Source organism: Aquarana catesbeiana, linkage group LG09, assembly GCF_042186555.1.
Source record: "Aquarana catesbeiana isolate 2022-GZ linkage group LG09, ASM4218655v1, whole genome shotgun sequence".
Classification (NCBI taxonomy): Eukaryota; Metazoa; Chordata; class Amphibia; order Anura; family Ranidae; genus Aquarana; species Aquarana catesbeiana.
The window spans coordinates 76,763,769-76,790,495 of NC_133332.1; the positions used below are offsets into that span (position 1 = coordinate 76,763,769).

At 45.2% G+C, this 26,727-nt stretch overlaps 1 pseudogene; it reads right to left on the reverse strand.

Moving 5' to 3' along the window:
• Nucleotides 1-13,151: 13,151 nt before the first annotated feature.
• LOC141107182 (olfactory receptor 8G50-like) lies at nucleotides 13,152-14,129 on the reverse strand (annotated as a pseudogene).
• Between the last annotated feature and the right edge of the window lie 12,598 nt (nucleotides 14,130-26,727).

Sequence of the window (26,727 nt, forward strand, 5' to 3'; positions counted from 1 at the left end):
TGCCAGGATGTAATAAATAGTAAGAAGAGCCGGCAACACTGAAATCCTTGAAGTGTCGTTTATTGGTACATCAGAGTGACAGTAAAACAACACTAATGCGTTTCGGCAATAGCCTTAGTCGTAGCTAGTTTGAAATAGATATGGCTATATATACATACATACACACACCTACACAGACTCCACCTTTGAACAATTAGCATATCAAATTGATACCACAGATCGTTAACATATTTAATTGATTCCACCACTCATTCAAGTGGATGGTGACTACACCTGTTTTTGCCAGAAGAGAAAAGGGAGTACAAAATGTTGAGCCAAAAAAATAAAAGAAAAGTGTGAAAAAGAGGTTGTAGAAATTGCTGCATAAGATGTTTAAACATTGTTCTTCCAAAAAAATGGAAGAGAGAAAAAATAAAAAATATATATATTCTTAAGTCAAAAATACTTAACAATAGTGACACAATGTAAGAGCAAAATAAGTGACAGAACTACTATTGAAAGATTATGTCAAAAATAAACAATTAACCAGAAGCGGGAGGAAAGAGAGATAAAAAACAGGATATCAGGATGCCAGAATACCTTATCTTTCATTAACCACTTCAGCCCCGGAAGAATTTATCCCCATTTTTTACGATACAGCACTGCGTCGATTTAACCACTAAGCCACCGCCCACCGTCATATGACGGCTGGACGAGGCTTCTGTTATTCTGGGAGGACGTCATATGACGTCCTCGCCTTCCCGAGCCACTAGGGGGCGCGCGCGCGCGCGCGCCCGCCGTGTCACTCGGGACCCGGTGCGCGTGCCCGGCGGCCGCGATGTCCGCCGGGCACCCGCGATTGCCGGGTAACACAGCAGGAGCGTGGATCTGTGCATGTAAACACAGATCCACGTCCTGTCAGAGAGGAGAGGAGACCGATGGCGTGTCCCTTGTACATAGGGACAGCGATCGGTCACCTCCCCCAGTCAGTCCCCTCCCCCCACAGTTAGAATCACCTCCTTAGGTAATACATTAACCCCTCGAGCGCCCCCTAGTGTTAACCCCTTCCCTGCCAGTCACATTTACACAGTAATCAATGCAATTTTATAGCATTGATCGCTGTATAAATGTGAATGGTCCCAAAAATGTGTCAAAAGTAAAAAATAAATAAATAATAAAAATGCTATAAATCTATCCCGTATTTTGTAGACGCTATAACTTTTGCGCAAACCAATCAATATACGCTTATCGCAATTTTTTTTTACCAAAAATATGTAGAAGAATACGTATCGGCCTAAACTGAGGAAAAAATTTGTTAAAAAAAAAAAAAAAATTGGATATTTATTATAGCAAAAAGTAAAAAATATTGTGTTTTTTCAAAATTGTCCCTCTTCTTTTGTTTATAGCGCAAGAAATAAAAACCGCAGAGGTGATCAAATACCACCAAAAGAAAGCTCTATTTGTGGGAAAAAAATGATAAAAATTTAATTAAGGTGCAGTGTAACACGACCGCGCAATTGTCATTCAAAGTGCGACAGCGCTGAAAACTGAAAAATGGCTTGGGCAGGAAGGGGGTGTACGTGCCCTGTATTGAGGTGGTTAATTGACAATTGCGCAGTTGTGCAACGTTAAGCCCAAACAAAATTTACGTCCTTTTTTCCCCACAAATAGAACTTTCTTTTGGTGGTATTTGATCACCTCTGTGGTTTTTATTTTTTGCGCTATAAACAAAAGAAGAGCGACAATGTTGAAAAAAAAACACAATGGGGTTGATTTACTAGAGGCAAATCCACTTTGCACTGCAAGTGCACTTGGAAGCGCAGTCGCTGTAGATTTAAGGGGGACATGCAAGGAAAATAAAAAACAGCATTTTTGCTTGTACATGATTGAATGATAAAATCAGCAGAGCTTCCCCTCATTTCAGATCTTCCCCTCAATATATAAAGCGACGGCACTTCCAAGTGCACTTGCAGTGCACTTGTAGTGCAATGTGGATTTGCCTTTAGTAAATCAATCCCAATATCTTTTACTTTTTGCTATAATAAATATCCCAATTCTTCTACATATTTTTGGTAAAAAAATCACAATAAGCGTATATTGATTGATTTGCGCAAAAGTTATAGCATCTACAAAATAGGGGATAGATTTATGGCATTTTTATTATTATTTTTTTTACTAGTAATGGCGGCGATCAGTGATTTTTATCAGAACTGCGATATTGCGGCGTACAAATCATACACTTTTGTCACATTTTTGAGACCAGTGACATTTATACAGCGATCAGTGCTATAAAAATGCACTGATTACGGTATAAATGTCACTGGCAGGGAAGGGGGTAACACTAGGGGGCAATCAAGGGATTAACTGTGTTCCCTAGGTGTGTTTCAGTGGTGGCATTACCAGGGTCTCCACAGTCGTACTTGCAACGAGGCCCTGGCATTCTGTCACTGTGGGGGGGCCCAGCGGGGTTGCTATTCACAGAGCTCTGAGCGGAGAGCTTGTCTCTCAGGTAACAGCAGCACAGAGACACTGGCATTGACGGTTTTATATCCCTCTCTGACGGAGACCGTCCGGTCTGTCCTCTCTCGCACGGGATGACAGAGGACACACAGCTGATCTCTCCCTTCTCCCCCTCTCCTCTCCTGTGTGCTCCACGGGCAGTCAAGTGTGAAGCTAACAAGCTCACATTTCCTGCGGAGCACATAGAAGAGGGGAGGGGGGAGAAGGCAGAGATCAGCTATGTGTCCTCTGTCATCCCGTGCGAGAGAGGACAGACCGGGTGGTCTCCGTCGGAGAGGGATATAAATCTGTGAATGCCGGTGTCTCTGTGCTGCTGTTACCTCAGAGACAAGCTCTTCGCTCAGAGCCGTTCTGTACTGAGAAGACAGAGGACTCTGATGGGCACTGATAGGGGGCACTGATAGAGGACACTGATGGGCACTGATAGGGACACTGATAGAGGACACTGATGGTCACTTATAGGGGGCACTGATAGAGGACACTTATGGGCACTGATAGGGGGCACTGATAGAGGACACTTATGGGCACTGATAGGGGCACTGATAGGCACTTATAGGGGACGCTGATAGGGGAAATTGATAGGGGGCACTGATAGAAGACACTGATGGGCACTAATAGGGGCACTGATAGAAGGCCCTTATAGGGGGCGCTGATAGAAGGCACTGATGGGGGGCGCTGATAGGGGACACTGATAGAAGGTGCTGATAGGGGACGCTGATAGGGGGCACCGATGGAAGGCACTGATAGGATTTACTGATGAGCACTGAAGGGAGGCACTGATAGGGGGCACTGAGAAGGCACTAGGGGGCACTGATAGGGGACACTGAGAAGGCACTAGGGGGCACTGATAGGGGGCATTGTGAAGGCACTGGGGGGGCACTGATAGGGGGCACTGACAAGGCACTAGGTGGCACTGATAGGGGGCACTGAGAAGGCACTAGGGAGCACTGATAGGGGACATTGAGAAGGCACTAGGAGGCACTGATAGGGGGCATTGAGAAGGCACTAGGGGACACTGATAGGGGGCACTGAGAAGGCACTAGGGGGCACTGAGACGGGCACTGATGGGAGGCACTGGTGGGCACTGATAGGAGGCACTGATAGAAGGCATTGATGGGCACTTATAGGTGGCACTAATGGGCATTGATGAGCACTAATAGGTAAAACTCATAGGCTGCACTGATGGGCACTGAAGAACACTGATAGGCAGAACTCAGGCAGTATTGATGGGCAGCATTGAAGAGTACTGATAGGTGGCATGGATGGACGCTGTTAGGCAGCATTAATGGGCACTGATAGGTGGTGCTGATAGGCAGATTTGATGGGCACTAATAGGCAGCATTAATGAGCACTGATAGGTAACACTTGTAGGTGGCATTGATGGGCACTGATAGGCGGCATTGATGGGCACTAGGGATGAGCTTCGTGTTCGAGTCGAACCCATGTTCGACTCGAACATCGGCTGTTCGATCGTTCGCCGAATTGCGAACGTTATGGGCCGTTCGCGCTAAATTCGTGTGGCGCGTCACGGCCCATAATTCACTGCGGCATCGCAGTGCATTGCTGGCTGATGATTGGCCAAGCATGCACTATGACCCGCATGCTTGGCCAATCACAGCGCTGTCAGTAGAGAGAGCTGTAATTGGCCAAAGCCAGGGTGGCTTTGGCCAATTATGGCTCAGGGGATTTAGTACACACCCCACACTATATAAGGCCGCCTGCACGGCGGCCCTGTGTAGTGTGTGTTCCGGTGTGCTGAGAGATAGAGAGAGAGAGAGACAGTGTCATTTGATTTGAGTTAGATAGATTAGGCAGAACAGTCAGTCAGTTAGCTGCACTTACAGTGTATTGTGTATATATATGCATCCCAGGTGTTGCATATATATATATACACTGTATTCAGTTTAGCTAGATCTGTTCCTGTTATCTTCTATCTAGACTATTTACATTTAATGCAGTGCGTCCTGCTCACAGTGTTCAGCTAGATCCGTTCCTGTTAAATTCCTACTGACCGGCAGGCTTGTCTGGTTACAGTATATAAAGCTACCTGAAGAAAATTACAGGTGTTCTATTTGATCCTATTAGTACCACGGTCAGGCAGCTAGACTATTTACATTTAGTACAGTGCGTCCTGCTCACAGTGTTCAGCTAGATCCGTTCCTGTTATCTTCCTACTGACAGGCAGGCTTGTCTGGTTACAGTATATAAAGCTACCTGAAGAAAATTACAGGTGTTCTATTTGATCCTATTAGTACCACGGTCAGGCAGCTAGACTATTTACATTTAGTACAGTGCGTCCTGCTCACAGTGTACAGCTAGATCCGTTCCTGTTATCTTCCTACTGACAGGCAGGCTTGTCTGGTTACAGTATATAAAGCTACCTGAAGAAAATTACAGGTGTTCTATTTGATCCTATTAGTACCACGGTCAGGCAGCTAGACTATTTACATTTAGTACAGTGCGTCCTGCTCACAGTGTACAGCTAGATCCGTTCCTGTTATCTTCCTAATGACAGGCAGGCTTGTCTGGTTACAGTATATAAAGCTACCTGAAGAAAATTACAGGTGTTCTATTTGATCCTATTAGTACCACGGTCAGGCAGCTAGACTATTTACATTTAGTACAGTGCGTCCTGCTCACAGTGTTCAGCTAGATCCGTTCCTCTTATCTTCCTACTGACAGGCAGGCTTGTCTGGTTACAGTATATAAAGCTACTTGAAGAAAATTACAGGTGTTCTATCCCAGCTTAGTGCAGCTACAGGCCATTAGTATGTCTGGAAGGCCAAGAAGGAGAGGCAGACAGTCACAAGCCAATAAGAGAGGGCAAGCAGGCTCTGTGTCTAGTGCTGGTCGTGGAGACGGTGCATCCTCATCAGCACGTGGCCATGGGACACGCTTGGCCTTTTTTTCGGCAGCTGGCCATGTTGAGCCGCAACATGCGGAAGACTTGGTCGAGTGGATGACCAAGCCGTCCTCATCCTCCTCATCCTCTCTCACCCATGCCCAGGGTGCTTTGTCTGGCAAAGCAGCGGCCTCTTCCCTCAGCTCAATGTCATCAGTGACTCCTTCCCTAGCTCCACCATGTCCTCATGAGGATTCCCTCGAACTGTTTGACCACAGTGTTGGGTACATGCTCCAGGAGGATGCCCAGCGTTTGGAAGGCTCTGATGACGATACTGAGCTCGATGAAGGCAGTAACATGAGCGCGGACAGAGGGGGTGCCCAAGAAGGACAGCAATCTGGCAGTCATGCTCCCCCTGCTGCAGCATACTGCCAGGTTTGCTCCAGTGATGAGGAGGGAGGGGATGATGAGGTCACTGACTCAACGTGGGTGCCTGATAGGAGAGAGGAGGAGGAGGAGGAGGAGGAGGAGGAGGAGGAGGAGGAGGCGGCAGCACATCACCAACGAGGCAGGATGCCCTCCAGGGGCCAGCCTAAGGGCAGCACATTGACTGCATCACACCCCAAAGCTCCAAATGTGCAGGGCGCTGCAGTCTCTGCGCGTTATTCAAAAAGTTCTTTGGTGTGGGCCTTTTTTGAGACGAGTGCATCAGATCGCACCGCTGCTATTTGCAACATATGTCTCAAGCGTATCTCGCGTGGCCAAAATATCTCCCGCTTGGGTACCACATGCTTGACCAGACATATGTTGACCTGCCATGCAGTTCGTTGGCAAGCGTATCTAAAAGACCCACACCAAAGAACAAAGAGGATCTCTCCTTGCTCCTCATCAGCTGAGATTTCCAACCCCACTAGACCTTCAGTCCTCTCTGAGACCTGCAGTGAGAGGAATGAAGGTGTAGAATTAGGTGTGTCACAGCCAAGTACTTGTGGGCAATCTGCTTTTGGTACACCGACGTCAGATTGTACCAGGCAAATTTCCCTGCCCCAGCTGCTGCACCGCCGAAAGAAGTTTGCTCCCAGCCATCCACATGCCCAGCGGTTGAATGCTAGCTTGGCAAAATTGCTAGCACTTCAACTGCTGCCTTTTCAGTTGGTAGACTCTGCCCCCTTCCGTGAGTTTGTGGAATGTGCGGTTCCTCAGTGGCAGGTACCCAAACGCCACTTTTTCTCACGGAAGGCGATTCCGGCTCTCTACCGGCATGTGGAAGGCAATGTCCATGCCTCGCTGGACAGGGCGGTCAGCGGTAAGGTGCATATTACCGCTGACTCATGGTCCAGCAGGCATGGACAGGGACGTTACCTAAGTTTCACGGCGCATTGGGTGACTCTGCTGGCAGCTGGGAAGGATGCAGGACAAGGTGCAGTAGTGTTGGAGGTTGTTCCGCCACCACGCCTCCAAAATGCTGATTGTGACACACCTCTCTCCTCCACCCCCTCCTCTTCTTCTTCCTCCATGGCCTCTTCCTCGGAACCAGCGGTGCTCCGTAGGCGTTCAAGGGGCTACGCAAGTACGCAGGCCAAAAGATGCCATGCGGTGCTTGAGCTGGTGTGCTTGGGGGACAGGAGCCACACTGGGGCAGAGGTTCTGTCAGCTCTGCAGGGGCAGGTTCAGAGGTGGTTGACGCCACGCCAACTTAAGGCAGGAATGGTGGTTTGCGACAATGGCACCAACCTCCTCTCTGCCCTCCGACAGGGACAAATGACCCATGTGCCCTGTTTGGCTCACGTCCTTAACTTGGTGGTGCAGCGGTTCTTGGGCAGGTACCCGGGCTTACAGGATGTCCTGAGGCAGGCCAGGAAAGTCTGTGTGCATTTCCGCCGGTCATATAATGCCAGTGCTCGGCTGACGGACCTCCAAAAGGAGTTTAACCTGCCCAAGAACCGCCTAATCTGTGACATGCCCACCAGGTGGAACTCAACGTTGGCCATGCTGCAGCGGCTGCACACGCAGCAGAGGGCCATAAATGAGTACCTGTGTGACTATGGCACCAGGACAGGGTCAGGGGAGCTTGGTTTTTTTTCCCCACGCCAGTGGGCCATGATCAGGGATGCATGCACTGTCCTGTCACCATTCGAGGAGGCCACGAGGATGGTGAGCAGTGACAGTGCATGCATCAGTGACACTGTCCCCCTTGTCCACCTGTTGGAGCACACGCTGCGTGGAATAATGGACAGGGCACTTGAGGCAGAACAGAGGCAGGAAGAGGAGGACTTCCTTAGCTCTCAAGGCCCCCTTTATCCAGACAGTGTTCCTGCGTGCCCGCCGATCACACAGGAAGAGGACGAGGAGGAAGAGGAGGAGGAGGAAGATTGTGTCAGTATGGAGGTGGAGCCTGGCACTCAGCATCAGCAGCAGTCTTTAAGGGATCAGTCCCAAGAAACACATGGACTTGTACGTGGCTGGGAGGAGGTGGCTGCGGACCATGTCGTTCTTAGTGACCCAGAGGACTCCGGACCGAATGCCTCAGCAAACCTACGCTGCATGGCCTCCCTGATCCTGCAAAGCCTGCGTAAGGATCCTCGTATTCGTGGTATCAAGGAGAAGGACCAATACTGGCTGGCAACCCTCCTTGATCCACGTTACAAGGGTAAGGTTGCGGACCTTATCTTGCCATCGCAGAGGGAGCAGAGGATGAAACATCTTCGGGAGGCCTTGCAGAAAGGTCTGTGCAACGCGTTCCCAGAGACTGGGAGGTTACAAACTCCTGTTTCTGGACAACGTGTTGCTGAGGCTTCGGTCAGTCAAAGAAGGAGCGGTGGAGAAGGTGGCCGTCTGACCGATGCGTTCAGACAATTTTTTGGTCCGCAGCCCCAAGGTATGATCGGTTCCAGCAACCATCGCCAGCGTCTGTTTTACATGGTGCAGGAATACCTAGGGGCAAGATCAGACTTGGACACCTTTCCCACCGAAAATCCTCTGGGTTACTGGGTCTTGAGGATGGATCACTGGCCAGAGCTTGCACAGTATGCAATTGAGCTACTGGCCTGTCCTGCATCCAGCGTTCTTTCGGAACGCACATTCAGTGCTGCTGGAGGCGTGGTAACCGATCACAGGGTGCGTCTGTCCACCGACTCGGTCGATCGGCTGACCTTCATAAAAATGAATGAGTCTTGGATCACCACCAGCTACCAAGCACCTGATGCTGATGTAACCGAATAATTTTTTTTGAAATCTCAGATCCCTTCAAAGACTGCCTATGCTGATGCTGAGTGACTATCCCTGAGTAATTATCCTCTTCCTCCTCAATCATCACGCTGATAGCTTGTTGCAGTGTTGTGGCACCAGCACCAGTGCCTAAGGCCCAATTTTTCTGCCCCTGTCTAACAGGGGCGTGTAATTACAATTTTTGATGCAATACTTTGCAGCAGGGCTCGTTCCTGCGTTCCAACTAGAGTGTCTGTGAGGGGTTGCAGTGTTGTGGCACCAGCACCAGTGCCTAAGGCCCAATTTTTCTGCCCCTGTCTAACAGGGGCGTGTAATTACAATTTTTGAAGCAATAATTTGCAGCAGGGCTCGTTCCTGCGTTCCAACTAGAGTGTCTGTGAGGGGTTGCAGTGTTGTGGCACCAGCACCAGTGCCTAAGGCCCAATTTTTCTGCCCCTGTCTAACAGGGGCGTGTAATTACAATTTTTGATGCAATACTTTGCAGCAGGGCTCGTTCCTGCGTTCCAACTAGAGTGTCTGTGAGGGGTTGCAGTGTTGTGGCACCAGCACCAGTGCCTAAGGCCTAATTTTTCAGCTCCTGTTCAACAGGGGCATGTAATTACAATTCTTGATCTAATATTTCACAGCAGGGCCCTGTGAGGGCTTACAGTGTTGTGGCCACAGCAACACCTAAGGCCCAAATTTCTGCTGAGTATATAGGGCAGGACCCTACTTTCAAACATCTAACTTACAAACGACTCCTACTTGCAAACGGAAGGAGACAACAGGAAGTGAGATGAAATCTACCCCTAGGAAGGGAAATTCTCTCCTGTAAGAGTTAATATGGGAAAACAAGTTCTCCTTTCCACTGATGCTTTCCAATCCTTGTTCCACAAAAAAACCCAAATTTTCAAAAAACATTTTTCATTGGGACAAAAAAGTGAGGTGAAATCTTCTGAAGAGGAGGAAAGACAGCAAAACAAATGTCACAGGGGTGATAACCCTTCCCTATGTTTTCCAAAAAGCTTAGAAAAGATTTTTTGGCTGGAGCTAAACACGTTAAAAATGTTCAAAATTACAAACAGATTCTACTTAACAACAAACCTACAGTCCCTGTCTTGTTTGCACCGCCTGTATACTGCTGTTCAGAGTATATAGGGCCTGGTGGCCCCACACCTTTCCTTATTTTAATTTGGGTGCGGGGTTCCCCTTAATATCCATACAAGACCCAAAGGGACTGGTAATGGACTGGGGGGTACCCATGCCGTTTGTCTCACTGATTTTCATCCATATTGCCATGACCCGACATGACATTAAACCCGCAAGCAGTTTTAAATGAGATTTTTTCCTTTAAAAATGACATTTGGTGCAGGGACTGTTCTAAACATGGGAAACACGCGTCACTTTACAGGCATACTATAGACACCCCCCAGGTACGATATTTAAAGGAATATTTCACTTTTTTTTTTTTACTTTAAGCATCATTAAAATCACTGCTCCCGAAAAAACGGCCGTTTTTAAAAGTTTTTTTTGCATTGATACATGTCCCCTGGGGTAGGACCCGGGTCCCCAAACCCTTTTTAGGACAATACCATGCAAATTAGCCTTTAAAATGAGCACTTTTGATTTCGAACGTTCGAGTCCCATAGACGTCAATGGGGTTCTAACGTTCGTGCGAACTTTCGGTCCGTTCGCGGGTTCTGGTGCGAACCGAACCGGGGGGTGTTCGGCTCATCCCTAATGGGCACTGATGATTGGGGCACTGATTATCAGTGTAAACAATTTTCTGACATTCTTGACAGTTAATGGCAGTCCTTTCCTAACACAGACACAGCATGGGAGGAAAGAGCTGCGGATAACCGGCAAGTCTGTTTACATGTGATCAGCTGACATCACATGGTAAAGGTCCACTGTGATTGTGCTGGATGCACGTCCCAGGGGGCATGCGGGAAGCATTGTTATGGGACAATGTACTTGAACACCCTCCCAAAATTGGAAGCCCGGGGCTCGGATGGAAGGGGGGGCCCATCATGGTTTCTTGCACCGGGACCCTGAAGGTTCTAGTTATGCCACTGGTGTGTTCTAACTCTGGGGGGGGGATGGAACTGACTAGGGGAGGAGAGAGATCATTGTTCCTACTTAGTAGGAGCACATGATCTGTCTCTTCCCTGAGAGAACCGGGATTTGTGTGTTTACACACACAGATCCCGGTTCTCGCTCTGTCACGAGAGATTGCAGGTGCCCAGCAGTCATTGCGCCCGCCGGACACTCGCATTGGCTCTGGGGACACACTGCGGGCGACGCAGTGCCTCCTACAGCGTCTTAAAGGGCCAATGTATAGCTACGACAGCTCGCCCAGGGGAGCCTCAGTGCAACTGTGGCAGCTGGTTGGGAACCAGTTAAGCTCAGGTAAAATTCCCTTGCAAAGACTCGCTGGCTGTCTTCCCCAAGAGTGTTATTTTGGGACAGGCCCAGTTTCCACCTGGTCTAGGTTGGTCGTGATGATATGCAGCCACAGAGCCATGCAAAGACTGAGACATAGAGTGTGTGTAGGCAGGTGCAGTCTATATTCTCCACTGCAGGTGGCGCGTGACCGCAGCCGCAATGCAGTTGGGGAAGGAAGTTGAGGGGAACATGGTTCCTCTATGATTTCCTCAGTTACAGGGGCTACTATCTAAATGGACGCGCGCGCTCCATGTGACCTTGATGGCCATATTGAGTCAGCCAAATTTCTATTTAAAGCTCTGGCTCCCGGGTTTGGCATGCTTTTGGTTAGTGGCTAGTGTAGGGATAAGATGGCTGGGGCAGAGAAAGGTTTCAGAAGAATAGGGACAGTGCAGGGACTATGTTTACTTCTTCAGGAAGCCTCTGTTTTTGGGTGTGGACCAGCCAGGCCAGATTTCACTTCTCATGGCAGACACTGTTGGTATCTTCCATTCTTCAAACTGCTGATCTATCGCTGTCACAGTTGTAAGTGGTTCTGGACGGGTGCACCCCTCTGCTGGGTCTGATTCTACATGCTATACTTTTCTACAATACATTGCTATTGCCAAACTTGGACTCCGTGGGTTAGATTTACAAAAACTCAAAAACTGGTGCAGCTGTGAATGAATGAGTAACTTGTATAGCACTCCCTATACGAACTGAATCACCTCAGGGCGCTTTTTCCACTGGTGTCCATCTGCAGTATAGTGTGGTCCTTTGCTCCATGGGGTCCCGACACGCTTAGAAACACATACACATACAACATACACATATTTGGACAATTTTTTTTTTTTTTTACAGGATCTAATTAACCTACCAGCATGTCTTTGGAGTGTGGGAGGAAACCAGAGTACACGGAGGAAACCCACGCAGGCACAGGGAGAACATGCAAACTCCAGGCAGATGGTGTCGTGGTAGGGATTTGAACCAGTGACCCTATTGATGCTAGGTGAAAGTGCTATCCACTACACCACTGTGCTGCCCCAAGCTGTGCATGGTAGCCAATCAGCTTCTAACTTTTGCTGGTTCAATTAAGCTTTGTCATTTAAACCTGGAAGCTGATTGGTTTAAATGTAGAGTTGCACCAGATTTTGCACTTTCCAGTTTTAGTAAATAAACCTCTGTGTGTGTTCACTACCCACCACAGAATGCTGAACCAAGCTCACACGTGTATTTCTGGAGTGACGATAATGGCAATCTTCTCTGGAGGGTGACCTCCTGCTACAGCCGGAACAACATGGTGAATGGGGCCTTGAACTTTAAACACTGCAGAAAAAAACAAACATTCCAAAAACAAGAACAGGGAAATAAAACAAAAGGTAAAAACCAATGGAAAACAATCCTGTCGCAGATGCAGTCCCCTGCTTTCTCTGGAAGCATTGATCTTTGGAAGGGTGAAGTTGGTGTCTTGTTTTGCATGCTACAAAAGAAATCAACATACCAGGTAGGACTTACCTGGCAGTAAGAATAAACTGCAGCAGCAGAGCAGGGGAGACACACACACAGCCACCTCCTGGCAGGACAGCATGGAACTGATAGAGCCAGCATTTAAAAGAATCTCTGATTGGGCAGTAAGGCATGCATGCTCAGAACACCCTGCCCAGCCTAATAATTCATGCCTCATGCATGTGCCATATGCCGCATGTTCCCAGAGCACCTGTGCTTTACCCAGAGGAAGTAAACTGCTTCCGGAAAGAAGCAGGCTATGTCCCCAATAGTGATTGGGGTTTACCCAGCTGTATAATCACCCTGTGGGTCAGCAGTGCTGCTCCGTAAAACAGAACGTATTGGTGCAGATACAGGGACTGTGCCCACCCAAATAAGGAGCAAAGCTTGGATGGACTTCTAGGTCATAAACCCAGCAAGGTAGTAGACCACATCTGATCCATGTGCTTGAATGAAAAGAAATGAATGCCAGGCTGGAGGGGAACTCAATTTTAGTTAAGATCCAAATAGTGATAGGAGTATGCAGGGCCTAGACAGGTGTGTGCTGACATGGTGCTGTCAGGGAAAAGGTTTTAGACTATAGAAATTTGAAACAAATAAGACAGTGGGTCACATGCACAATACTTCAAATATAACTTTAAAAAGTTAGCAAAGAACCAAGTTTTGTTTTTGTTTATTTTCTTTCTATTAGTCTGGATATTTTCTTCAACTTTCTCTTTAAAGCTGAATGGACATCTTTATTCTTCAAGCTGTAAATCAGGGGATTTAAAATTGGGACACATGTGGTATTAAACAGGGAAGAAAGTTTATTAGAACCCAGTGTAATATATTCAACTGGTCTGAAGTATTGGTAAGACAAGGTGCCATAAAGAAGGATGATGATTGTGAGATGTGAGGAACATGTGTAGAAAGCTTTCCACCTCCCATTACTGGAACGTATTCTCAGTATGCTTCTTATAATGAAAACATATGATATGAAAGTGAGAAAAAATGGAACAAAAGATGCCAGAATCACTCCTTCAATAATCACATAAAGTTGCAAAGCAGAAGTGTCACTGCAGGACAGCTTCATTATTGGTACAAGGTCACAGAAGAAATGGTTGACCTCCAATGATGTGTAACAACTAATGGATGACACTTTCCAAGCGCAAGGCATGATATCTAAGAAACCCAAAACCCAACAGACACCAGCTAGACCACAGCAGACTTTGTGGTTCATAATTACCTGGTAATGTAAAGGGTGGCAGATAGCCACATAGCGGTCATAACCCATTGCTGTCAGAATTAGCAGCTCATTACATGTAAAAGATAAGAAGAAAAACATCTGCATCACACAACCAACAATGGAAACCGATTTATTGTCAGTGACAAATGTAATAAGAGGTTTGTGAAGAGTTATTGTAGAACAAGAAACATCAAGAATGGACAGGTTGGCCAGGAAGAAGTACATTGGAGTGTGCAGATGACGATCCATACAGATCAATAAAAAAATGGTCATATTTCCTCCTAGAATGAAGAGATAAATCAGCAGAACCAACAAAAAAATGGGAAGCTGTAATTCTGGGACATCAGAAATCCCTTTAATGATGAAATATGTCATTCCTGTTTTGTTGGATTCTTCCATATTATAGACTTTTCCAGAGTGCTACATATGAAAAAATGGCATCTATTTTAATAATACAATAGTCAGCTGTGCCATATCAGGTTGACAATTTAATGCTCAACTGAGACAAATATACAAATGCCCTCTAATTCAGTTCTACAAGGTATAATTGTTAAAATCATTAAATAAATTTAATTTAATAAATCATTTAAATACAATTACTGCCAATATTTATATCTATCTCTATATTAACTTTTGAAAATTCTACAAAAAGTATAAATCAGACTGAAAGAGGAAGAGCCAGCCAGGATTTACTATACTGCACAGAACTGTTGGTCTATAGTTGTTTACAAACTAGTAGAATTTTGTTGAAATATTTTTGTTTCAAGAACATTTGTTTGATTTTGTAATGATTATTGGGGTCAAATCATTGTTCATTTTCACCATTTAAAAAGGAGCAGGATGGAATTTCTTTTAACAAATTAATTTCTAACAGTTTACGTGGTTTTCGTTCAGGAAATTACATCATTTCCAAAATCAAATGTTAAAAGTAAATGAAATGTCGAGAGTTTTGAACAACAATCATCAAATCATTTAATGACTTGTTTCCTGCTGTTCTATTGAGATACTTATCTCCCTGTACCTTCTGATGATGTGAGTCTGTTCGCCTGAGAAACCTGTTGAGACAGAATTCCCACATCAATCAAGATGAATTATGAAAAACATTTGTTGCATCTAAAGGTATGAGAAAAAATATTGGGATATGGGGATGTTTAAGCTCGGTGGTAGATGCATTTTATTGTGAGTTCATCCCCCTCCTGCGGCCTTACACCACCTTCTCCAGCTCTCCCGAGGACTGCAGCCGGTGGAACAGCGCTGATCATCTTTATGGTCTAAGTAACCAGAAGCGGCAAGTATTTCGTCACTTCCGGTTTCACAGGTTGTAAACAAGCCATTACTGGTTTGAAAAAAGCATTGAATCATACTGATCTTGGTATGATCCGAAGCATTTAAGGGCAGAGGAGAGATATGGGGTCTATTAGAAAAGAGGACCTGTCACTGCCTATCATAAGGGATGTTTACAATATGATGTGTTTACAATACAATGGGTTTTTTTTACAATAAAAGTGGTCAAAATAAATAAATTATGTTGGTACATAAACAGCACTCACACCACACATGTGAGGTATCACTGCAAATGTCAGATCAAGAGCACAAATTCTAACACCAGACCTTCTGTGTATACATAAAGTGGTAACCTGTAAGAGCTTTTAAAACATTGCCTATGTATAATATAATGTATGTAGTTTGTATAACAAAAGAACCATGCCCTGCTCTTAAACAAAAATACTTGACATTGTGCTCAATGAAACAAATAATTTCAAAATAAGCAATTTATCAATTATATATACATAAAAAATGACCAGTGCTTATTCCAATATATGTTCAACAATCTTAACCACTCCACCCCCTGGAAGGTTTTACCCACTTCCTGACCAGGCCATTTTTTTTGCGATACAGCAACGCTGTACCCAAATTAAATTGATGTCATTTTTTTCCCACAATTAGAGATTTCTTTTGGTGATATTTGATCACCTCTGCGGTTTTTATCTTTTGCACTATAAACAAAAAAAGACCGACAATTTTGAAAAAAAAAAACAATATTTCTTACTTTCTGCTATAATACATATCCAAAAAAAAATGTAAAAAATCTAATTTCTTCATCACTTTAGTCCAATGACAGCGGGAGCATCACGTCCCATAAAGCGCGTGCATGAAATCATGCACAGGTACGTGATTTTGCGCACCTGGTTTGCACTGCCACAGTAAATGTACGTGGGCGGTCTGGAAGTGGTTAATAAAGTTCGTAGTGCAAAACAAAGTGCCAGTGCAATTATGCTTCTTAAAGGGCAGATTCCACTCCATTGTCCTCCCTGCCTGCACACCCAACTTACTGACTCTGAAGCCCCGTACACACGATCAAACTTTCCGACAGAAAATGTTGGATGTGAGGTTGTTGGCGGACAATTCAACCGTGTGTATGCTCCCTCAGACAATTGTTGTCGGACTTTCCGCCAACAAATGTTGGCTAACATGTTCTCAAATTTTCAACCAACAAATGTGTGTTGTCGGACTTTCCGATCATGTGTACACAAGTCCGTCAGACAAAAGTCCAAAGTACAAATACGCATGCTCGGAAGCAGAAGCGGTCGGTCTTGTAAACTAGCGTTCGTAATGGAGAATTAACATTCGTGACTAGGGATGAGCTTAGAGTTCGAGTCAAACATAAGTTCAACTCGAACATTGGCTGTTTGATTGTTCGATTTTTCGACGAAGATCGAACATTATGGGGCATTCGTGCCAAATTCGAGCGGCGCGTCACACCCCATAATGCACTGCGTCATCGCAGTGCATTTCCGGCTGATGATTGGCCAAGCATGCACTATGACCCGCATGCTTTGGCCAATCACAGTGCCGTCAGCAAAGAGAGCCATAATTGGCCAAAGGTAGGGTGCCTTTGGCCAATTATTGCTCAGGGGGTTAAGTCCACGCCCCACACTATATAAGGCCGCCTTCACGTCGGCGTTGTGTAGTGTGTTGCTGGCGGAGAGAGAGAGAGGGAGAGAGAGAGTTATTTCATTTGCTTTGAGCAGGCAGTTTATGCATTTAGTCTAGATCTCACTGCAGACCATTCCTGCTGTACTGTTGCTAATAAAGTTCAGGCAGGCAGTTGATTCAGTTAGCTGCAGTGTATTTAGTATATATATATACTGTATATATATATATATATATATATACATCCCGGCTCTGTATATATATATATATATATATATATATATATATATATATATATATATATATATATATATATACACAATCAGGTCCATAAATATTAGGACATTGACAAAATTCTAATCTTTTTGGCTCTACACACCACCACAATGGATTTGAAATGAAACCAACAAGATGTGCTTTAACTGCAGACTTTCAGCTTTAATTTGAGGATATTTACATCCAAATCAGGTGAACAGTGTAGGAATTACAACAGTTTGTATATGTGCCTCCCACTTTTGAAGGGACCAAAAGTAATGGGACAGATTAACAATCATCCATCAAACTTTCACTTTTTAATACTTGGTTGCAAATCCTTTGCAGTCAATTACAGCCTGAAGTCTGGAATGCATAGACATCACCAGACGCTGGGTTTAATCCCTGGTGATGCTCTGCCAGGCCTCTACTGCAACTGTCTTCAGTTCCTGCTTGTTCTTGGGGCATTTTTCCTTCAGTTTTGTCTTCAACAAGTGAAATGCATGCTCAATCGGATTCAGGTCAGGTGATTGACTTGGCCATTGCATAACATTCCACTTTCCCTTAAAAAACTCTTTGGTTGCTTTCGCAGTATGCTTCTGGTCATTGTCCATCTGCACTGTGAAGTGCCGTTCAATGAGTTCTCAAGCATTTTGCTGAATATGAGCAGATAATATTGCCCGAAACACTTCAGAATTCATCCTGCTGCTTTTGTCAGCAGTCACATCATCAATAAATACAAGAGAACCAGTTCCATTGGCAGCCATACATGCCCATGCCATGACACTACCACCACCATGCTTCACTGATGAGGTGGTATGCTTTGGATCATGAGCAGTTCCTTTCCTTCTCTTCCCATCACTCTGGTACAAGTTGATCTTGGTCTCATCTGTCCATAGGATGTTGTTCCAGAACTGTGCAGGCTTTTTTAGATGTTGCAAACTCTAATATGGCCTTCCTGTTTTTGAGGCTCACGAATGGTTTACATCTTGTGGTGAACTGTCTGTATTCACTCTGGTGAAGTCTTCACTTGATTGTTGACATTGACACACATACACCTATCTCCTGGAGAGTGTTCTTGATCTGGCCAACTGTTGTGAAGGGTGTTTTCTTCACTAGGGAAGGAATTCTTTAGTCATCCACCACAGTTGTTTCCCGTGGTCTTCTAGGATTTTTGGTGTTGCTGAGCTTACCGGTGCATTCTTTCTTTTTAAGGTTCCAAACAGTTGATTTGGCCACACCTTATGTTTTTACTATCTCTCCGATGGGTTTGTTTTGTTTTTTCAGCCTAATGATGGCTTGCTTCACTGATAGTGACAGCTCTTTGGATCTCATATTGAGAGTTGACAGCAACATATTCCAAATGCAAATAGCACACTTGAAATGAACTTTGGACCTTTTATCTGCTCCTTGTAAATGGGATAATGAGGGAATAACACACACCTGGCCATGGAACAGCTGAGCAGCCAATTGTCCCATTACTTTTGGTTCCTTAAAAAGTGGGAGGCACATATACAAACTGTCGTAATTCCTACACCGTTCACCTGATTTGGATGTAAATACCCTCAAATTAAAGCTGAAAGTCTGCAGTTAAAGCACATCTTGTTTGTTTCATTTCAAATCTATTGTGGTGGTGTATAGAGCCAAAAAGAATCAAATAGTGTCTATGTCCCAATATTTATGGACTTGACTGTATATACACTGTATCCAGTTTAGCTAGATCTCACTGCAGAGCGTTCCTGCTGTACTGTTTCTAATATACTTCAGGCAGTCAGTTGATTCAGTTAGCTGCAGTGTATTTAATATACTGTATATGTATATACAGTCAGACTGGTATATATATATATATATATATATATATATATATATATATATATATATATATATATCCACTGCATACAGTTTAGCTAGATCTCACTGCAGACTGTTCCTGCTGTACTGTGTCTAATATACTTCAGGCAGGCAGTTGATTCAGTTAGCTGCAGTGTATTTAATATATACACAGTCAGACTGGTATATATATATATCCACTGCATACACTTTAGCTAGATGCTAGATCTCACTGCAGACCGTTCCTGCTGTACTGTTTCTAATATACTTCAGGCAGGCAGTTCATTCAGTTAACTGCAGTGTATTTATATATAGATACAGTCAGACTGGTATATATATATATATATATATATATATATATATATATATATATATATATATATATACACTGTATCCAGTTTAGCTAGATCTCATTGCAGACTGTTCCTGCTGTATGTATTCAAATACACTTTCAGGCAGGCAGGCCAGGCAGGTTATTCAGTGATCAGCAGTGCATAATATATATATACTGTCTCCTACATATATATCCACTGCATTCTAGTCTAGCCAAGTCTATATCTGACTGCAGGTAGTTCCTGGTGTATGTTTTCAAATACACTTTCAGGCAGGCAGTCAGGTGATTCAGTGATCTGCAGTGCATAAAATATATATACAGTCTCCAGCATATATATATCCACTGCATTCCAGTCTAGCCAAGACTATATCTGACTGCAGGCCATTGCTGGTGTACGTTTTCAAGTACACTTTCAGGCAGGCAGGCAGGCAGGCAAGTGATTCACTGATCTGCAGTGCATTAAAATATATATACAGTCTCCAACATATATATATCTCCACTGCATTCTAGTCTAGCCAAGCCTATATCTGACTGCAGGTAGTTCCTGGTGTACGTTTTCAAATACACTTTCAGGCAGGCAGGCAGGTGATTCAGTGATCTGCAGTGCATAAAATATATATACAGTTTCCAACATATATATATCCACTGCATTCCAGTCTAGCCAAGCCTATATCTGACTGCAGGCCATTGCTGGTGTGCGTTTTCAAATACACTTTCGGGCAGGCAGGCAAGTGATTCAGTGATATGCAGTGCAAAAATATATATACAGTCTCTACAATATATATCCACTGCATTTTAGTCTAGCCAAGCCTATATCTGACTGCAGGTAGTTCCTGGTGTACATTTTCAAATACACTTTCAGGCAGGCAGGCAGGCAGGTGATTCAGTGATCTGCAGTGCATAAAATATATATACAGTCTCCTACATATATATATATCCACTGCATTCTAGTCTAGCCAAGCCTATATCTGACTGCAGGTAGTTCCTGGTGTACGTTTTCAAATACACTTTCAGGCAGGCAGGCAGGTGATTCAGTGATCTGCTGTGCATACAATATATATATACAGTCTCCTACATATATATCCACTGCATTCCAGTCTAGCCAAGCCTATATCTGACAGCAGGCCATTGCTGGTGTACGTTTTCAAATACACTTTCAGGCAGGCAGGCAGGCAAGTGATTCAGTGATCTGCAGTGCATTAATTATATATACAGTCTCCAACATATACATATTCACTGCATTCCAATCTAGCCAAGCCTATATCTGACTGCAGGCCATTCCTGATGTACATTTTCAAATACACTTTCAGGCAGTCAGGTGATTTAGTGATCTGCAGTGCATAAAATATATATACTGTCTCTTACATATATATCCTCCTGCATTCTAGTCTAGCCAAGCCTATACCTGACTATTAGACATGTGCATTCGTTTTCGTCCGAATGCATTTTCGTCCGAATTTCAGGTATTTTCGTTATCGTTTTAACAAACGATAACGAAAGTGCAGAATCCGAAAAACGAAAGATCCGACATAAACAAATGCTTTATTTTTGTTTTCGTTGCTACAACAGTTCGATATAGATAGGAGATTCGACATGATGATGACAATAACAATCTGTGTCCATCAAACCTGTGGTCGAATGTGCCTAACCTTAACTCTATTAGTCCAAGATTATTCTACATAGAGAGAAAAGATTCGACATAGAGAGAAAAGATTCAACGTAGGGGAGAAAAGATTCGACGTAGGGGAGAAAAGATATATAAAAATAATGATGATGATGAATGTTATTGGCTGATTGTAACCAAAGAGGAGGAGCAGTAAAATAGCTAGAACTAAGTACACACGTACTTTGGCTTATGGTGTCTGTTGAAAGTTCTAAGAAGATTCGATGGAGCAGGTAAACTATACGGTGTTGTACAGTTTAGCTGCTCCGTCAAATCTTCTTTGAACATTCGACAGACACCATAAGCCTTCAATGACAGATTCAACCTTAATTTGGATTTTCCGACGAATGCAATTTTTAACGAAAAACAAAATAAATAAAAACGAATTTCAGGAGTAACTAAATAAATTTATTTTTTGGACGAAAACGAAATTCCGAAACGAAATATTTCAGTGTGCACATGTCTACTGACTATAGGCCATTCCTGGTGTACGTATTCAAAGACACTTTCAGGCAGACAGGCCAGGCAGCTGATTTAGTGATCTGCAGTGCATAAAGATATATACAGTCTCCTACATATATATCTACTGCATTCGAGTCTAGCCAAGCCTATACCTGTCTACAGGCCACTGCTGGTGTTCGTATTCAAAGACACTTTCAGGCAGGCAGGCCAGGCAGGTGATTCAGTGATCTGCAGTGCAAAGAGATATATCTACAGTCTCCTACATATATATCCACTGCATTCTAGTCTAGCCAAGCCTATACCTGACATCATTCCTGGTGTAATTTTGCTAGTAAACTTCAGGCGGTGTTTTGCTAATCCAATTTTACAGCATGTCTGGAAGGCCACCAAGGAAAGGCAGATGCTCACAGGCCACTAAAAGAGGGCAAGCAGGCTCTGCATCTACAGCCAACAGTGCTGGTCGTGAACACGGTGCATCCTTAGCACGTGGCCATGGGGCACGCTTATCCTTTTTTTCGACAGCTGGCCATGTTGAGCCACAACATGCAGAAGAGTTGGTAGAGTGGATCACAAAGCCATCCTCATCCTTCTCATCTTCTGTCACCCAGGCTAAGACAAGTTTGGCTGCCAATGCAGCTGCCAAAGCAGCCTATTCCATCGGCTCAATAGCATCAGTCACTCCTTCCCTAGCTCCACCATCATGTCCTGAGGAGTCCCCCAAACTGTTAGACCACAGTGTTGGGTACATGCTGCAGGAGGATGCGCAGTGTTTTGAAGGCTCCGATGATGGTAACCCAGGTTGAGGATGAAGGCAGTAACGTGAGCCCAGAGAGAGGGGGTGCCCAAGAAGGATAAGAAACTGGCATTCAAGTTCCCCCAGCTGCAGCATACTGCCAGGTTTGCTCCAGTGGCAAGGAAGGAGGGGATGATGAGGTCACTGACTCTACGTGGGTGCCTGATAGAAGAGAGGAGGAGGAGGAGGAATAGCAGGAGGAGGCACCTCTCCAATGAGGCAGGATGCCCTCCAGGGGCCAGCTTAAGAACAGCCAACCAACTGCATCACACCACAGAGCCCCGCATGTGCAGGGCGCTGCTGACTCCATGCGTTTTTTCAAAAGTTCTTTGGTGTGGGCCTTTTTTGAGACGTGTGCAGCAGATCGCACTGTTGCTGTTTGCAACATATGTTTGAAGCGTATCAAGCGTGGCCAAAACAGCAGCCGCTTGGGCACCACATGCTTGACCAGACATATGTCGAGCTCCCATGCAGTCCGTTGGCAACAATACTTAAAAGACCCACACCAACGAACAAGGCGGACCTTTTCTTGCTCCTCATCAGCTGGGATCTCCAACTCCACTATACTTTCAATCCTCTCAGAGACCTGTACTGAGAGGAATGAAGGTGTAGAATTAGGTGTCCCAAGCACTTGCGGGAAATCTGCCAGTGGTACACCTAAATCCGATTGTAGCAGGCAAATTTCCCTATCCCAGTTGCTAAACCGTCAAAAGAAATTCGTTCCCAGCCATCCACATGCTCAGCAGCTGAATGCTAGTTTGGCTAAATTGCTAGCACTCCAACTGCTGCCTTTTCAGATGGTAGACTCTGCCCCTTTCGAAAATTTGTGGAATATGCAGTACCTCAGTGGCAAGCTCCCAAATGCCATTTTTTTCTTGGAAGGCAATTCCATCTCTCTACCGGCACGTGGGTCAACGGTAAGGTGCATATTACCGCTGACTAATGGTGCAGCAGGCATGGACAGGGACGTTACCTCTCTTTTACGGTGCACTGGGTAACCCTGTTGGCAGCTGGGAAGGATGCAGGACAGGATGCAGTAATGTCGGATCTTGTTCCGCCACTACACCTCCAAAATGCTGGTAGTGGTGATTCTGCCGCACCTCTCTCCTCCACCCCCTCCTCTTCTTCTTCCTCTATGGCCTCTTCCTGTGCAGATTTGTCCTCGGAACCAGTGGTGCTCCATAGGCATTCTAGGGGCTACGCAAGCACAAAGATGCCATGTAGTGCTTGAGTTGGTCTGCTTGGGGGACAGGAGCCACACTGGGGCAGCAGAGATTCTGGCAGCTCTGCAGGGGCAGGTTCAGAGGTGGTTGACGCCATGCCAGCTTCAGCTAGGAATGGTGGTTTGCGACAATGGCACCAACCTCCTCTCCTCCCTCCGACAGGGACACTTGACCCATGTTCCCTGTTTGGCTCACGTCCTTAATTTTGTGGTGCAGCGGTTCTTGTGCAGGTACCCGGGCTTACAGGATCTCCTGAGGCAGGCCAGGAAAGTCTGCGGTCATTTCTGCTGGTCATATAATGCCAGTGCTCAGCTGGCTGACCTTCAAAAGGAATGCAACCTGCCCAAGAACCGCCTCATCTGTGACATGTCCATCAGGTGGAACTCAACGTTGGCAATGCTGCAGCGGCTGCACACACACAGCAGAGGGCCATCAATGAGTACCTGTGCGAGTATGGCACCAGGACAGGGTCAGGGGAGCTTGGCTTTTTTTTTTGCCACGCCAGTGGCTAATGATCAAGGATGCATGCATTGTCCTGTCACCATTCGAGGAGGCCACGAGGATGGTGAGCAGTGACAGTGCATGCATCAGTGATACTGTCCCTCTTGTCTTCCTGTTGGAGCACACGCTGCGTGGAATAATGGACAGGGCACTTGAGGCAGTACAGAGGGAGGAAGAGGAGGACTTTCTTACCTCTCAAGGCCCCCTTTATCCAGACAGTATTCCTGCAGGCCCACTTATCACACAGGAAGAGGAGGAGGAGGATTGTGTCAGCATGGAGGTGGAGCCTGGCACTCAGCATCAGTAGCAGTCTTCAAGGAATCATTTTCAGTCCCCAGAAATCCATGGACTTGTACGTGGCTCGGAGGAGGTGGCTGCGGATCATGACGTCCTTAGTGACTCAGAGGACTCCGGACCGAATGCCTCAGCAAACCTTCTCTGCATGGCCTCCCTGATCCTGCAAAGCCTGCAAAAGGACCCTCGTATTCATGGTATCAAGGAGAGGGATCAGTACTGGCTGGCAACTCTTCTTGATCCACATTACAAGGGTAAGGTTGCGGAACTTATCCAGCCTTCGCAGAGGGAGCAGAGGATGAAAGATCTTCAGGAGGTCTTGCAGAAAGGTTTGTGCAATGCGTTTCCAGAGCCTGGGAGGTTGCATTTTCCTGGTCCTCCTTTACAACATGTTGCTGAGGCTTCGGTCAGTCACAGAAGGAGCGGTGGAGAAGGTGGCTGTCTGACCTATGCGTTCAGACAATTTTTTAGTCTGCAGCCCCAAGGTCTGATCAGTTCCAGCAACCATCGCCAGCATCTGATTTATATGGTGCAGGAATACCTTGGGGCAAGATCAGACTAGGAGACCTTTCCAACCGAAAATCCACTGGGTTACTGGGTCTTGAGGATGGATCACTGGCCAGAGCTTGCACAGTATGCAATTGAGCTACTGGCCTGTCCTGCATCCAGCGTTCTATCTGAACGCACATTCAGTACTGCTGGAGGCTTTGTAACCGATCACCAGCTACCAAGCACCTGATGCTGATGTAACCAATTTTTTTTTTATGAATGTGAGATCCCTTGAAGACTGCCTATACTGATGCTAAGTGACTATCCTGTTATGCTGAGTGACTATCCTATTCCTCCTCAATGTTCATGTTGATAGCTTCTAAGAACATTTTTGGTTCTGGGCACCACCACCAGTGCCTAAGACCCAATTTTTCTGCCCCTGTTTAACAGGGGCATGTAATTACAATTTTTGATCTAATATTTCACAGCAGGGCCCGTTCCTGCGCCCACCAAGAGTAACTGTGAGGGCTTACAGTGTTGTGGCAACACCACCACACCACCACCAGAGGCCCAATTTTTCTGCCCCTGTTCAACAGGGGCATGTAATTACAATTCTTGATATAATATTTCACAGCAGGGCCCGTTCCAGCATCCACCAAGAGTAACTGTGAGGGCTTACAGTGTTCTGGTACCACCAACACCTAAGGCCCAAATTTCTGCAGAGTATATAGGGCAGGCCGTATAGTGTATACAGGCGGTCCCCTACTTTCAAACATCAGACTTACAAACGACTCCTACTTACAAACGGAGGGAGACAACAGAAAGTGAGAGGAAATCTACCCCTAGGAAGGGAAATTCTCTCCTGTAAGAGTTAATATGGGAAAAAGGTGTCTCCACTGATGCTTTATTATCACCAATCCTTGTTTCCCTAAAAAACCCAAATTTTCAAAATCCATTTGTCATTGGGACAGAAAGTGAGGTGATATCTTCCGAACAGGGGCACAGACAGCAAAACAAATGTTATAGGGGTAATGATAACCCTTCCCTATGTTATCCAAAAAGCTTAAAAATAGATATTTTGGCTGGAGCTACACTTAAAAAATGTACTTGTTCCAAATTACAGATTCAACTTAAGAACAAAGCTACGGTCCCTGTCTTGTTTGGACCGCCTGTATACTGCTGTTCAGAGTATATAAGAGTATATAGGGCTTGGGGGCCCCACACCTTTTCTTTTTTAATTTGGGTGTGGGGTTCCCCTTAATATCCATACAAGACCCAAAGGGCCTGGTAATGGGCTGGGAGGCTACCCATGCCGTTTTTCTCAAAAATTTTCATCCATATTGCCAGGACCCAACATTACATTACAGCCGCAAGCAGTTTTAAATGACTTTTATTCCTTTAGAAATGTCATTTTGTGCAGGGACTGTTCTAAACACAGGAAACGTGTGCCACTTTACAGGCATACTATAGACACCCCCCAGGTACGATATTTAAAGGAATATTTCACTTTTTTTTCACTTTAAGCATCATTAAAATCACTGCTCCCGAAAAAATGGCCGTTTTTAAAACTTCCTTTTGCATTGATACATGTCAGGGGAAGGGAGAATAAGGGAAATCTCCTCAGCCCCATGAAAGCTAACCAAAGGGAGAAGCAACCACCTTTGTATGATCAAATAGGTATAAACTTTATTGAAAAAAGCATATGGACATACATATAAAAAGGAGGAGAGCAAGGAACCCACATGCGTGGAACAAGCCACACAGGTGGGGTCCACTCCTCCGCGATATCAAAGGTCGGTGGAACACAATTGACAAAAATAGACTGTGAACATAAAACAACGTTGAACGTTAAAAACAGCAACACTGGTGGGCAACCCCTCACTACTAGCCCCTACCCAAAGTCTCAAGGTGAAACCCGTTAAGTACACCTGCAAAACTGAATATTGGGAAGATGACCCCCTTGCTGGGTAGTGTGGTAAAAGGAATTTCCAAAATAAAGTCTGTATGTGTATGCCCAGTCACGGGCTAAATGATACCAAACGGGTACAGCATTGTCCCGCATAGGACATGAGATTAAGTGGTGGTGCAGCTATGAAGGCAGAGCAGTGAAAAAGTCACAGAAAAGATCCTGCGGTATATGCATGAAGCTGTAAAGATGGTCCTGAGATTCCTGCAGAGGTATTAGGAAGCAATGTTCACTTCAATACCCGGACCTCCTCTGGTTTCACCATGTTACCATTGAAGATATG